We start from the raw sequence: 12795 nt of genomic DNA, 5'->3' as shown, positions 1-12795 counted from the left end.
GCGTATTAATTACCTTCAGCTGAATACTAGCTATCCTGCTCGTCTCGTCACTGATTTTTATAAGAAAAAAAAGCCACTTCGTAACCATATTTATTTAATTTAAATTATAATGAAAGTTAACTTTGAATAATAATAATTTGTATTGTGTTTAGTTAATTGTATAGATTAAGAAACAGTATAATGGTTGTTTTCTGTATGTAATAAGAAGAATTATTATATATTTTGAAAAATTGTGCGTTACCTATATATAAGTGTTATTAAGGGAATAGTAATTAAACGTAATATATAAACTTTAAAGTAAAAGAGTCTCAAAATAGATATTAACTCTAAACTAATTTTTTCGACGTTTTGACAGCTGTCATAGTCTATCTAGACGAATAAATGATCTAAACCCGTATTAATAATATTACAAAAAATAACACTTGCACAAATATTAATTTTTTGGCACTGTTAGCGTTAAAATATCGGCAACTCATAGACATAATTTACATGACGAACGTTTTAAGGTTGATTTTAACATCACGTATAGCGATTCGAATAAATTGAATCGAATAGCTATTCGTGCGCTAATAATAAAAAAGCTACAATCTTCTGGAATGTTCTGTCGAACAATCCGGACACAAAAAGCATTAACAAAAATATTACGTGCCAGTTTACCTGAATGTATTCTACAACGCGATTCGCTATCACTCCATTGCTCCCTTTTTAGACGACCCTTGGTCGAACAATGATTAGAGGGAAAGACATCAAATGCAGCTGCTTGATTCTTTTCATACTGCTCTTGTACACGAAGCCATTCTCGGTAAAGATAAATTCATTTATAAACCGACACGATATTATTTTATTACTTTCATCTCTGCCCTAAATTTATTTTTTTTGAAAATTAATTGAATGAGGCGTTGTTTTGCGGAAATCCATAATCATCCAAATTTTCTGGTTATTATTAAGTATAAATTCCGCTTAGTTTTGTCTTTAACCAATTCGACACGTGTTTCGCCTCTACACGAGGCATCCTCAGGAGATATTGACTCGCCAAATTCTGGGTCTCGTTACCGTTAGATACATGTCGTGATATTTTTTAGTTTTTTACTTTTGTTGTTAATAGTTCTTTAGTTTCTGTTGTTCCTTTACATTTATTGTACCTTAACATCAATCTATAATACTGAAAAAATAAATCGTTGTTTATTACTTAATAATAATATCCTAGTGATGCGTATTTTACACACCGTAACAAAGCGACCATGTGACGTCATCGACATCAGGCCCACAGATAATATACCGGGCAGTATATGAGTATAAAATATAGTAATTCTACAAAGTCAGTATGTCAAAGTGAAATCTGATATCGAGAATGGCTAGAACGGACGTTAATCAACTTTTTTACTCGAGCGCACTCCTGTTTTTATAGCGGGCTTTGAAACTCGTGATCCTATACAGCCATTTTAATTTTGTATCGGAACCATTAAGCCAAAAGTTCGAATAACTTACAATGGTAGCTGAGCGGAAAATCGTTTTTCAAAGCAATTGAAAAGGCGTGACGTCGTATTGAGAGTAAGTTCTGAGAAATATCAGCGAATATCGAGAAGCTGGCCGGAGTTCATGGCCATTGGAACAATCGATTTCTGCGAATTGGCAAATATTTTATATGGCTGCTTGGACACGCTGTAAGCGCCGAAAACACTTCCTTTGTGAAATGTATATCGAATTCAGCGTGCAATATTCTATGTATATGAAAATGAATTACTGTTCGTTAGTCTCGCTAAAACTCGAGAACGGCTGGACCGATTTGGCTAATTTTGGTCTTGAATTATTTGTCTAAGTCCAGATAAGGTTTAAAAGTTGAATAAATAGGAAAATGCTGCTAAATTAAATAAAAACAACAACTTTGTTTTTCCTTTGATGTGTCCATGCATAATTTCTATGAGAGAATTTATTGACGCACGGTTTGACAGTTCTGCTGTGAAACAATTTCATTACGACAGCAGGGTGCATATTTTACGACGTAATTTTTGATGTTATGATATATTATTGACACATTCATATAAAAACATTATTTTATTTATTATGTACAGAACAACGTCTGTCGGGTCAGCTAGTACCGAATAATATTGATTTGTTATATCATTTATTTAATTAAAGTTGAGCATTTTATGAATATACAAGAGAAACGATACGAAACAAGAGCGTCACTGTACTTTATGGAACCAAGTTACCACAAATTGGAATAGCCACGCTCTTACCAAAAATCTTGTTTTAAGTACCCACTCTTTTAAACATTTTATATATCTATATAATGTAACTAGCTGACCCGACAGATGTTTTTCTGTACAATATATTAAATAAAATACTGTTTTTTATGAATTTTTCAATAATATTTCATATCATCAAGAATTATTTCGTAAAATATGCTCCCTGCTGTTATAATGCTGTTGTTTCACAGCAGAACTGTCAAACCCATACGTCAATAAATTCTTTCACAGAAAATATGTCTATACAAAACAAATATTGGAAATAAAAATAACTATGGGTTCCGAATTGAAATAAAAACTATCCTATCTCTCAAGTTGGACTAAACTGCCCTCCATGAAGTAATCCCCATTTAAATCCGTTTATTAGTTTAGGAGTCCATCGCAGACAAACCACGTGTCACGTAATTTATATTTATTAGATTTTTCTCAGGATGAGTATTGATACTATGTTTTTGAAGATATAGCAGTATAATGTTAATTTTGCAAATTATAACAATTATTCATGTATCTAATTCTTGTTAAACATATTTCAAATTTATATTCAATAATAACATAAACATTTTCCAACAATAAAATAATAAAAAAAAAACACTATTTCAACAATGCACAGTATATAAACATTGATCTTTTCACTAAATCCTTTCAATTTTACTTATAAGATATAGACAGCACTAATGTTGCACAATACGTCAGCTGTATGACTACAGATATGCCGCTATAAGCATTTCGGTGAAGCGAACTCATGAGATTTTTTGAATTACTTATATATCGCGTGCGCCGGTCATAAGCATATCGGTGACGTGAACTAACAACCAAACGTGACCAAAAAGTGCCCAATACGGCTAAAGAAGTTTTCACTTTTAAATTAATTATTTACGATATTATTATTATGTATAAGATTACAAAATAATAGGTACATTAGCGATGGAGATCTAGATAATGGAAAATGTAAATGTAGGAATGTAAGCGACGTTATTAATTGCTTACATTACAATAAATAGGCGGTTACACGCGGCTGTTGAGAGGAAATTAAATAATCGTGCTCACACTCGTCTTGGTGAACACTCGCGGGACTCACGACGCGGACGTGTAAATGGTTTCTAGTGTTGACTACTGACGCGGAAAATACGTGTCATTGGCAATGTTATTGTGATTAGGTATATCCATTGACTTGTATAAATACCACTGGACAGACTGTTCTATACGTTTGACAGTAATGTTTTTGTGCCTATTTGAAGCGCCACTCGCGAGCGTCCAGAGAACTAATTTTGACGTATAGTACAAATGGCTGCGAAAGAACATACTAGAAGTATTTTTGAATTTTGAATTAATTTCGTTGGTTTTCCGTGTTATTTATACTTCAGGGATCAACGTAATAAAGTACACATTTTTTTTGTAAATATTTTCCCACCATCTATTAATGTTTGCTGAGTTTGTCATCACTTGAGTTTTAGTACCGCAGACTTATTTGACTTGCGATATATATGTAGTTAGTCGGGGCAAAACTGTTTGAGTTTCGAATCTGTTATCGTCGACCGATTGAGCTGACATATTTAAGGAACTCTTCATTGTTTTTAATTATGAAAGCTGTTCTTAATCATCATAAAACGGCTACTGGGCTCAAAGTCGGTTACCTACGAGGGAAATCCTCAACGATTAACTCTACAGACATTTTAATGAACCCACATGATATTGGTATCAAATAAAAGCATTATCAAGTTTGTAGCGCAAATAAAAAGTTGCAATGTTAAAATGCACTCTCCTTAGATCCGTTTCATGTTCAATGTGAAACGCTTGAGTCATTAGGGTGCTAAAATATAATACCTCCATTTTGAGGCTGATATGTGATTTAATACTTTCATTATCTCACTTGTCTTGAAGTGGGGAACAATATTACGGAAATATTGTAAGAAATTTAATTTATGCTTACTCATAATGTCAAATCACTGATGTTACAGCGAGACTTTACTTCAGTGATCGCCGTAACTTTGTTTTAGTAATGTAACGTGATATGTTGATTACAAAAGAATTGCGAAGCTTCGAGTACAATGAAACAATTTGACGCGAACAGGTGTCCAAGTGGAACTTGATAGCAATTCAGTGGCGTCCGGTATGACGGTATAGACAATGTCATTGATGCGTCCCCTCTTTGTAACCGGCGCGTGCGCACCCACGTGTCAAATTGCGCGACAACACAACGAGCAACGAAATCTTCGCTCTTATTGACGACATCCTTTAGATAGTTATCGATTCACACAACATGAATGAAGTACTTACATCGTGGGGTATTCCGTTCTATGAATAAATTAAATAGAACAATTTTACAGCAATTATGGCTTATTTTATTAACTTAGGACATTAATAATGAACGTACAAGCCGTAATACGGGTTGCACTTCGGGAATGCCAGCACAAGTGAAAACTTGAACATTAACGTTGTGCATTTTGGAATATTTAGGGAATAATTTCGCACGAATTGCTTTATTTATAAGTATAAAAGTACTAGCATTTATGTAGTTAAATATAATATTTATTTATTGCGCAATCGTGCACAAAAATTACAATTTATATTACATAAAAAATTTAACACTTCAGAACTATTACAATTATTTTACATTAAAAAAAATATATCTGAGATCTCAACTTTTATCCATAATTTTAACGACTGTCTTACGAATTTTCGATCAGGACACGTGTCATGAGGCGAGTTTAACATTTTATACCCATCCCAAGAAAAGTGCTTAACGTCGCCGAAGTAGTTTTCACTTCAAAAATTTCCAGTTAGAAGGGAAAACCTGAATTTTCAGCAGGAAATTGAGTTCCACGAACTCTCGAGGAACTGGTCCGTCAATAACGTCAATAAAACTTTACGACAATATATCACGTGATTGGTCTACAAATTGTAGACCACAAAAGAACCCGCAGCCACAGTTAAATTCTCATATCCCATAATTTAATATCCGCCCAAATGTAATCCCATTTCCTCGGTCAAATTATTACGTATACCTTGATGTCACGCATTGTGTCTATCTAATCGAGTGAAAGCTCCCGTCTTATGTAGACATTTGGTTGTGCGTGTACGCAGCATTATTCCACCATAAACGGCACGCTTGGCCTGATCTCTTACAAGGTATCGAGCACATCTTGGGCACCAAGTTTTTCATTCGGTTCCGTATGGATCGCAACTCGTATGATTGACACAAATATGCGAAGTTACATTTCTCTCAATGAACAACAGGTTTAACAAGAAGTAGACTGTAAAATATTTTTTTAATACGTGACTTCTACTCTTTTTTAACCGACTTCAAAAAGGAGGAGGTTCTCAATTCTATCGGTATTTTTTGTATGTACACCGATTACTCTGAGATTTATAATCCCATTTACGTAATTCTTCTTTAGTTCGATGCGAAATAGATGCCATTTGGTCCCATAAAAATTGTACATAGACCTAGTACTTTTCATTTAATTAACATTTTTTATATTTTTTTTTTGTATATGTCGCGTTTCCTTAGGAACTTTTAAAACTTCGGGATAAAATGAAGCATTGGTTATTTTCTTATAAAGTCCGCGCGTTCAGAAAGTGACAAGCCGCCATTTTAGTGACGTCAGATCACCATTCTGACGTTATGTTACTATGTGGAGGTTCAAACCCTGTTCCAATACGCGGCTGTTATAGATCAGACAATGTCCATACTGAGATCCATCTAAATCGTTGAGGTAATTTCGTTGTGAAAGAGAAACCAATAGACAGAGTTACTTTCACATTGTGGTCAATCTATATGTCAATCAATATAATTGTGTGAAATGAAGAATGGATTCATTGTCCTTAGATATGAAAAGATCGCAGGCAAGGTTACCGTATCGGCACGATTCAAGGTTCTGCCCGGCAAGCCTGAGCGGACAATCGCTCTATAGCAGCTATATTTATTCCTTATTGTCACATGATTTTCTATTTTTACATCGTTTAATACAAAAAAAAATCATTTAAACTCATTGAGATTACTTCTATGTATATCTAATACAATATTTCGTAAAAAAGTATGTTAACAATACAACCAAAAATATAGAAATATGTATATACCAGCCTCAGAATTTATGAATTTATTAGTTGCTGTTCCAAAATTCGATATTTAAATACGTTTCCTTGTGGAAACGATGAACCTCGCATAATAGTGCTAGATGTTATCGTCAATGTACAAATTTATGCGTATTTACTTATATTGGTATAACACATTTGCCACGTAAGAAATTTTGCGGAAGCCCTAGTAACCTATGGTGTTACACTTCCGTCGAAGCCCTTATCGAGGTCGTACCGTTAGCTGACGGTTGTGCGAAGTAGGTACTCAATTTGACGCACTATATGTTAGGCTAATGATAAACCTAAAATTATAATTGATGCATCGTTAATTAGAATTATATGAGGACTTCCAGATATAAGACGATTCGTCCCAGACTTCTAACAACATCGTTAAACTTTGTTCAAATTTTTAACATATTACTATGTATATCAAACTGTGTTTTGTGACAAACGTAATGTTGATTAAATGTTCAAATAAAATATTGAAACATTTTAAATAAGATCCTAGCCAAAATAAAATGACGGATATAAGTTTGACAGAGGTTAACTTCGAATTGAATTCAGCAACAAATCGGTCAATGGAAGAAATATAGAACGAGAAAGAATTAAACAGTAAGCAACAGATTCGTCGGAGAGTTAATCGAATTTTGATCAATTGTACTTAATATTTATCAATTGAGTCGAGCAGATTGAATTGAACTCCACGAGAGAACAATAAGACGGGCGAATGGAAACAAGAATCAATTGGGTTCACAGAGGAAATTTGCTGACATCTCACCATTATTGTTTTTTTTATGAAAATAAGGGACGGGACGAGCAAGACGTTCAGCTGATGGTATCTAATACGCCTTGCCCATTACAATGCAGTGCCGCTCAGGATTCTTGAAAAACCCAAAACCCTGAGCGGCACTACAATTACGCTCGTCACCTTGAGACATAAGATGTTAAGTCTCATTTGCCAAGTAATTTCACTAGCTATGGCGCCCTTCAGGCCGAAACACAGTAATATTTACACATTACTTCTTCATGGCAGAAATAGGCGCCGTTGTGGTATCCATAATCTTGCCGGTATCCTGTGCAAAGGTGACTCCCACTGGTAAAACTGCTGCAACGCCAACAGTAGGTACAATGTTCTTTATGAATATTATATATTTTTTTAAACGAGTATGTTATAAGCGCGTGCATAAAATAACTAAAAAGTGACACCGTGGGGTTTCGTATGCCTGCGTTCCTCAATAACTACGGCCACAAGCAAAAACATCGATGACAACTATCCTACCAATTATAGTCTCCTGGTATATTGATGCGGAAATGATAAACACTTACTATAATTTTCTTATCGTTCCAACCAAGCTACTTTTTTCGGTTGTTAAGTATATCATTATTTTATGACATATCCATTTCGTATTATATGTATATCGTTGTAGTTATCCAAGTGATTTTGTTGCCATTAATATAGAAAATGCAAAATGTTTACAAATAGATATTTTGCTTACGAATGGTTTATTCGGACGTATAACGTATCCCGCGTTTATTTGCAAGGCAGCTTGTCATTTGGAAAACTTCAGAATTATCATTGTATTAACAGTGTTGTCAACGATAATGTAGACATTTTGCATACAAAGTTTATTTGTAAGGCCGTATATACCTATATTATGAAAGAGCAAAGCTTTTATGGAGTACTAAAATGTATCTTTGCATGCATTTAACATACAAAGTTACTTACTAGACTTGTTGGTATAAATCATTATTATAAAGCATCATTTGTAACAGATTCAGAGGGAAAATTCAAACCGGAACAGCCAGGTCCAACAGTTATCATTTGAAATTGTAATAAAACAGATTCAATTATTCATGGGACAGTCTGAACAAATTGTGACAGTGAATTTATTCTGAAAACTTCACTGAATACTGAAAGCGGTCCCCACTTAAGCCAATGAGAGGGCAGTGTGCTTGAAATCCGTACGACCCGCGTTGAACATGGAATAGAAAGATAACGGTGCACGATTCCGAATAAGCCAAGTCATGGAGATAATCAATTACCGTTTTAAACGAATTAACTCCAAGAAAGAGTGTCCTATCAGAGCTTGATCTAAAGGGTTTACGTATATATTACTGTCAGTTCGAATATACTTGGTAGCTTCTTCAGTAAGGGTTTCATTTTATCATAAGTATTTGTATGGCAAAGATCATAATATCTGTAATGAACTTTAAAGTTCTGTAGGAAAACTCCGTGAAGTCTAAATTGCCTTTAATTCTCAAGTCTCGAAAAAAGAAACATTTGAATTTGTTAATTCAGTAGCATATTTACTATTTAAACCACAAACACGTCTAGATATGATCAAATAACGATCGCTTCAAACAAATTAGTACAAAACGTGAATAGTTTCTGAGGAACGTGCTTTAACTACTGATTGATCCTCTATACGGGCAGGTGTCGATGCTGACTATCAACTCGTATTTAGTTTTTCTAGTCACGAATCTAGATCGCGCCTTTTTTATTACCGAGTTGTTCATACAATTAAATTGCTGCAATTAAAATTGCATGATTCAATATAATTACTTCGTCAGTGTTGAAACACCTGAAGCGCTGTGTTTATTTATTTTGTACAGATCTTTGCAACCAGACGCAGCGCATTTCATTACATATGCTCAAGAGACTTGTAAACATTTCGATGTGTCGACAACTGCAGTACACTAATCATAATATTGAGAGTTGTTTGGATAGCGAGTAAACATTGAGATGAAACTAAAACCGACAGATTTAACGTGACGTGACTTAGCAAAGAACTTCCATTTAGATTCTCAAACTCTGATATTTATATAGCACAACACACAGGTTTACTTTACCGACTTTATCGCACTTATTTTCTTATCTTAATTAGATCCGATTCATGCTTTTTTCGCAAACAAAAACTTTGGTGTAATCATCTCCTATCCGTTCACTTTTATTGCTATAACTGTGCATTTATAAAATGTCGCGGAAATTCAGAATATTTTATTTTGAAGTGCCGTAAGCAAAGTCAAGAGTTGTAAAAGATGTTATAAAGATAAAACGGAGGTTGTTGTAGAGGGGAAATCTTCAGCTGAGACGTGTTGAGTGCGAGTGGCAACAGGCACTCGAGTGTACATGGAGAGCGGCACTGACTTGTCGTGTGCTTTATTCCAGGATATGAGTGAGCACAAACATTTTGTATGACTCGTAAACGGTCACGGAGCTAAGGTTCAAACAAACTGTAAACGAAGACCTCAAGTAGCGATTTTAGCAAACAAAACAGTGGGATGCTTGCCTGCTATATTTTTATTTTTTGTATTACTTAGTTCTCGGAGAGCGCATTCAAAAGCGTTATCTGAATCTAAAGTATACTTAATCAGCGACGAATCGCATCAGCAATAAAGTACTTGACATTTCTTGTATACGATGTAGCTAATTTACAGTTGGGGTTTCCTACAATTTCCGTGAGAACGAAATCTCGTATAAGCCTAGTATAACTACGAGTTATACTTAGAATAACGGGTCAAGTGGCAGTCTAATAACGTTCATTTGGTAGAGCAGTAAAAAATGCATATAACATAAAGGTGAAATGATTTATTTCAAGCCAATGATCGTAAACTGTTCCACTTGAGCCATACAACTGTACTGGCAGCTAGCAATAAACCGTGCATTTTATAGTAATGAACAACTAAACCTCAAGTCGTTATTATTACGTCAAAACATGAAGTGGTACCATTATTTTTACACGCAACTGTTTTTTGTTTGAGTTCATCGTCTTCACTTCAGCTTCTTGTTTATCTCAGTTTGTAGTAAACGTAACTTGATCATTCATATCGAATAACGTAAGGAAATCAGGTGGATATTTGATATGATTTCCAATATCACATTAGTAACATTCGTGAGAAGTTATGTACCGTTAGCGAGCATGGAGAAATTATAAATGAACTAAGGAGAGTTTGAGAAGATCTCGAAAAGTCGTAAAATGTACAAATCCACTGTCAAATACAACAACGAAATATAGCCTGATGTTTAAGTCAGTCTGTGGAAAAATAAATTAGGAAAACGGTTGACTTTAGAGGCCATCCCTGCATCTTCCCGCTAATTCCATACTTAAACGCTTCAAATTGTACTTATGACGATTTTGAACTCTTCGAGCTATAAAATATAATTCGTGTTATTTTAGGCTCTTTGAGCTCAAAGAGTTAGCTGTTCTATGTTTTTGAGCTCTTCGATGTCAAAAGTCTGTAAAATTTCAATGAAACACAATTTTTTGAATTTCCAAACGGCAATAACTTTTGAATGAATGAAGCTATTTTCACGGGGTTCGCGGAGGCTCGTAAAGAATTATTGAGTTTCAATTGATCGAACTCTGAATATCGAAGTAATTCCGAAAAAACAATATTTTTTCGGTTTTCTTTAGTCAACCATAACTCACGGAAGAATCAACCAATTTTGACTTGGTGTCAATCGACGTGGTTTTTTGATGTTAAGAGCTGATTAGGTTTTGGAATCGGTCGGCAAAGCTGTTTAAAAGTTATTCCGAAACAACCACATATTTTTTTCGTAGTTGCTTTGAGATTATTAAAAACTACTGGTCCGAACTGTATTCAAAATTTAAGACTGGTCGAGAGCTTTTTATTGGCGCCAACCGCGATGAAATCGGTCGAACCGTTCAAAAGTTATAAGAGGTTTATATATAAAATATTTCAATTTTTTTCAAGTTAAAGTTATGTTGTAAGAAACTATTGTGAAGATAAATAATAAAAACGAAACTTAGCCGAATGGAGAACGACAAAGCGGACGATTCATAGTAGACAGTAAGGCACTATCGATCGTAACATACTCTTTGGAACTGTTGTAAATGTCAGGAACAATTGGCGACTCGAGCTTGAATATATACATTGTCAAAACAGAATTTAGTCTGTGGGTTATGTTAATACTACTTACTTGGAATATATTATTGTTATGTGCTTTATATTCAAGGTTGAGATGACCATTTGTAGGTATAGAATTTATCGAAAGATATCAATGTTAAAACCTCTTGCATCATTATGTAGGAATCTATACCGTATTTCTAATAAATGTACGACTTAACTATAGCATTATCTGAATGGAAGGGCAAATAAATCACCAATCACGAAATAAAACCTTCATTTTAGTTTTTTTTATCGTAAAAGAGGGCAAACGAGCGTACGGGTGATCTGGTGTTAAATGATGACCGCCGCCCAAATTCTCTTGCAACGCCAGAGGAATCACAGAGCATCGCCAGCCTATAAGGAAGGTGTACGTTTTTTTTTAAGGTATCTATGTTGTATCATCCCGGAAACACCACACAAGGAAGCTCATTCCATAGCTTTGTAATTCGTGGAAGAAAGTCCCTTGAAGACCGCACTGTGGAGGACCGCCATACATCCAGACGATGGGGATCATATCCTAACTTGTGGCGTGTCGTGCGAAGATGAAATTCGGCGGCAGGAATTATTTTATATTTCAAATATGGTGAATTAAATAAATAAAAGTAATATACCCAAATAAAATTTGAAAACAAAATTTTATGAACGATGCGGGGCTCGAACCCACCACCTCTGGCGTTCCGTGCCAGTGCTCTGCCAACTGAGCTAACCGTTCGAGTAACGTATCGTCATAAAATCTTGTGTTTGTTTTGTTTTCAAATTTTATTTGTGTATTAATCCTAGAATTGAGGGTTATCACTTTAGAAACATAACAATTTGTTTATATTATATACCATCAATTGACAGTGACATAAAAAGGCAATATTTCATTATTATTTAATAAGGCGAGTCACGAAGGCTTAAACTTGTAATAAATTCCTCGAGTTGTGTAGTTTTTGTAGATGGTATCAGCGTTGGTATCCACGATGTAATTATCTACAACCGGTGTTACGTAAGGTATCTGTGGACCAGTGTAATTATTGTAAGGATTTTTATTACAACCTTCCTGCTTCATAACTTTTTTTTTATGAAAATAAGGGACGAGACGGGCATACCAGCTGATGGTAATTGATACACCCTGCCCATTACAATGCAGTGCCGCTCAGGATTCTTGAAAAACCCCAAAAATTCTGAGCGGCACTACAACTGCGCTGGTCAACTTGAGACAGAAGATGTTAAGTGCCATTGCCCAGTAATTTCACTAGCTACGGCGCCCTTCAGACTGAAACACAGTAATGCTTACACATTACTGCTTCACGGTAGAGTTTGGCGCCGTTGTGGTACCCATAATCTAGCCGGCATCCTGTGCAAAGGAGCCTCCTAACTACGGTTACTGTCAGCACTTATATAACTACAACTTATTACAGAAAAATAATTATTATATATTATACTTTAAATATATCTGAAGTAAATAAGTTTTATAAGATACGTACATGATATATTTTAGATGAATGTGGCGTTATTGAAGTTCTTTGTTATAACATGGATTGCGATAGCTGTAAACACGTCGAAAAAAATAGCG

At 34.8% G+C, this 12795-nt stretch overlaps 2 protein-coding genes and 1 non-coding gene across 5 annotated transcripts in view; 2 read left to right on the top strand and 1 right to left on the bottom strand.

Moving 5' to 3' along the window:
- The window catches only part of LOC126969137 (mitoguardin), a 95884-nt gene that overhangs the window by 35809 nt on the left and 47280 nt on the right, over positions 1-12795 (bottom strand). The gene's annotated exons all lie outside the window — the stretch shown is intronic.
- LOC126969139 (protein unzipped) overlaps positions 1-12795 on the top strand; it is a 61785-nt gene that overhangs the window by 10320 nt on the left and 38670 nt on the right. The window lies entirely within an intron of this gene.
- LOC126969292 (small nucleolar RNA SNORA53) lies at positions 4003-4140 on the top strand. Its single transcript, XR_007730368.1, has one exon. It is a non-coding gene; the product is annotated as a small nucleolar RNA SNORA53 (small nucleolar RNA).

Source organism: Leptidea sinapis, chromosome 17, assembly GCF_905404315.1.
Source record: "Leptidea sinapis chromosome 17, ilLepSina1.1, whole genome shotgun sequence".
NCBI classification, from domain to species: domain Eukaryota; kingdom Metazoa; phylum Arthropoda; class Insecta; order Lepidoptera; family Pieridae; genus Leptidea; species Leptidea sinapis.
Note: the sequence above shows the minus strand (reverse complement) of the source record. Positions and strands in the feature narration are given on the sequence as shown.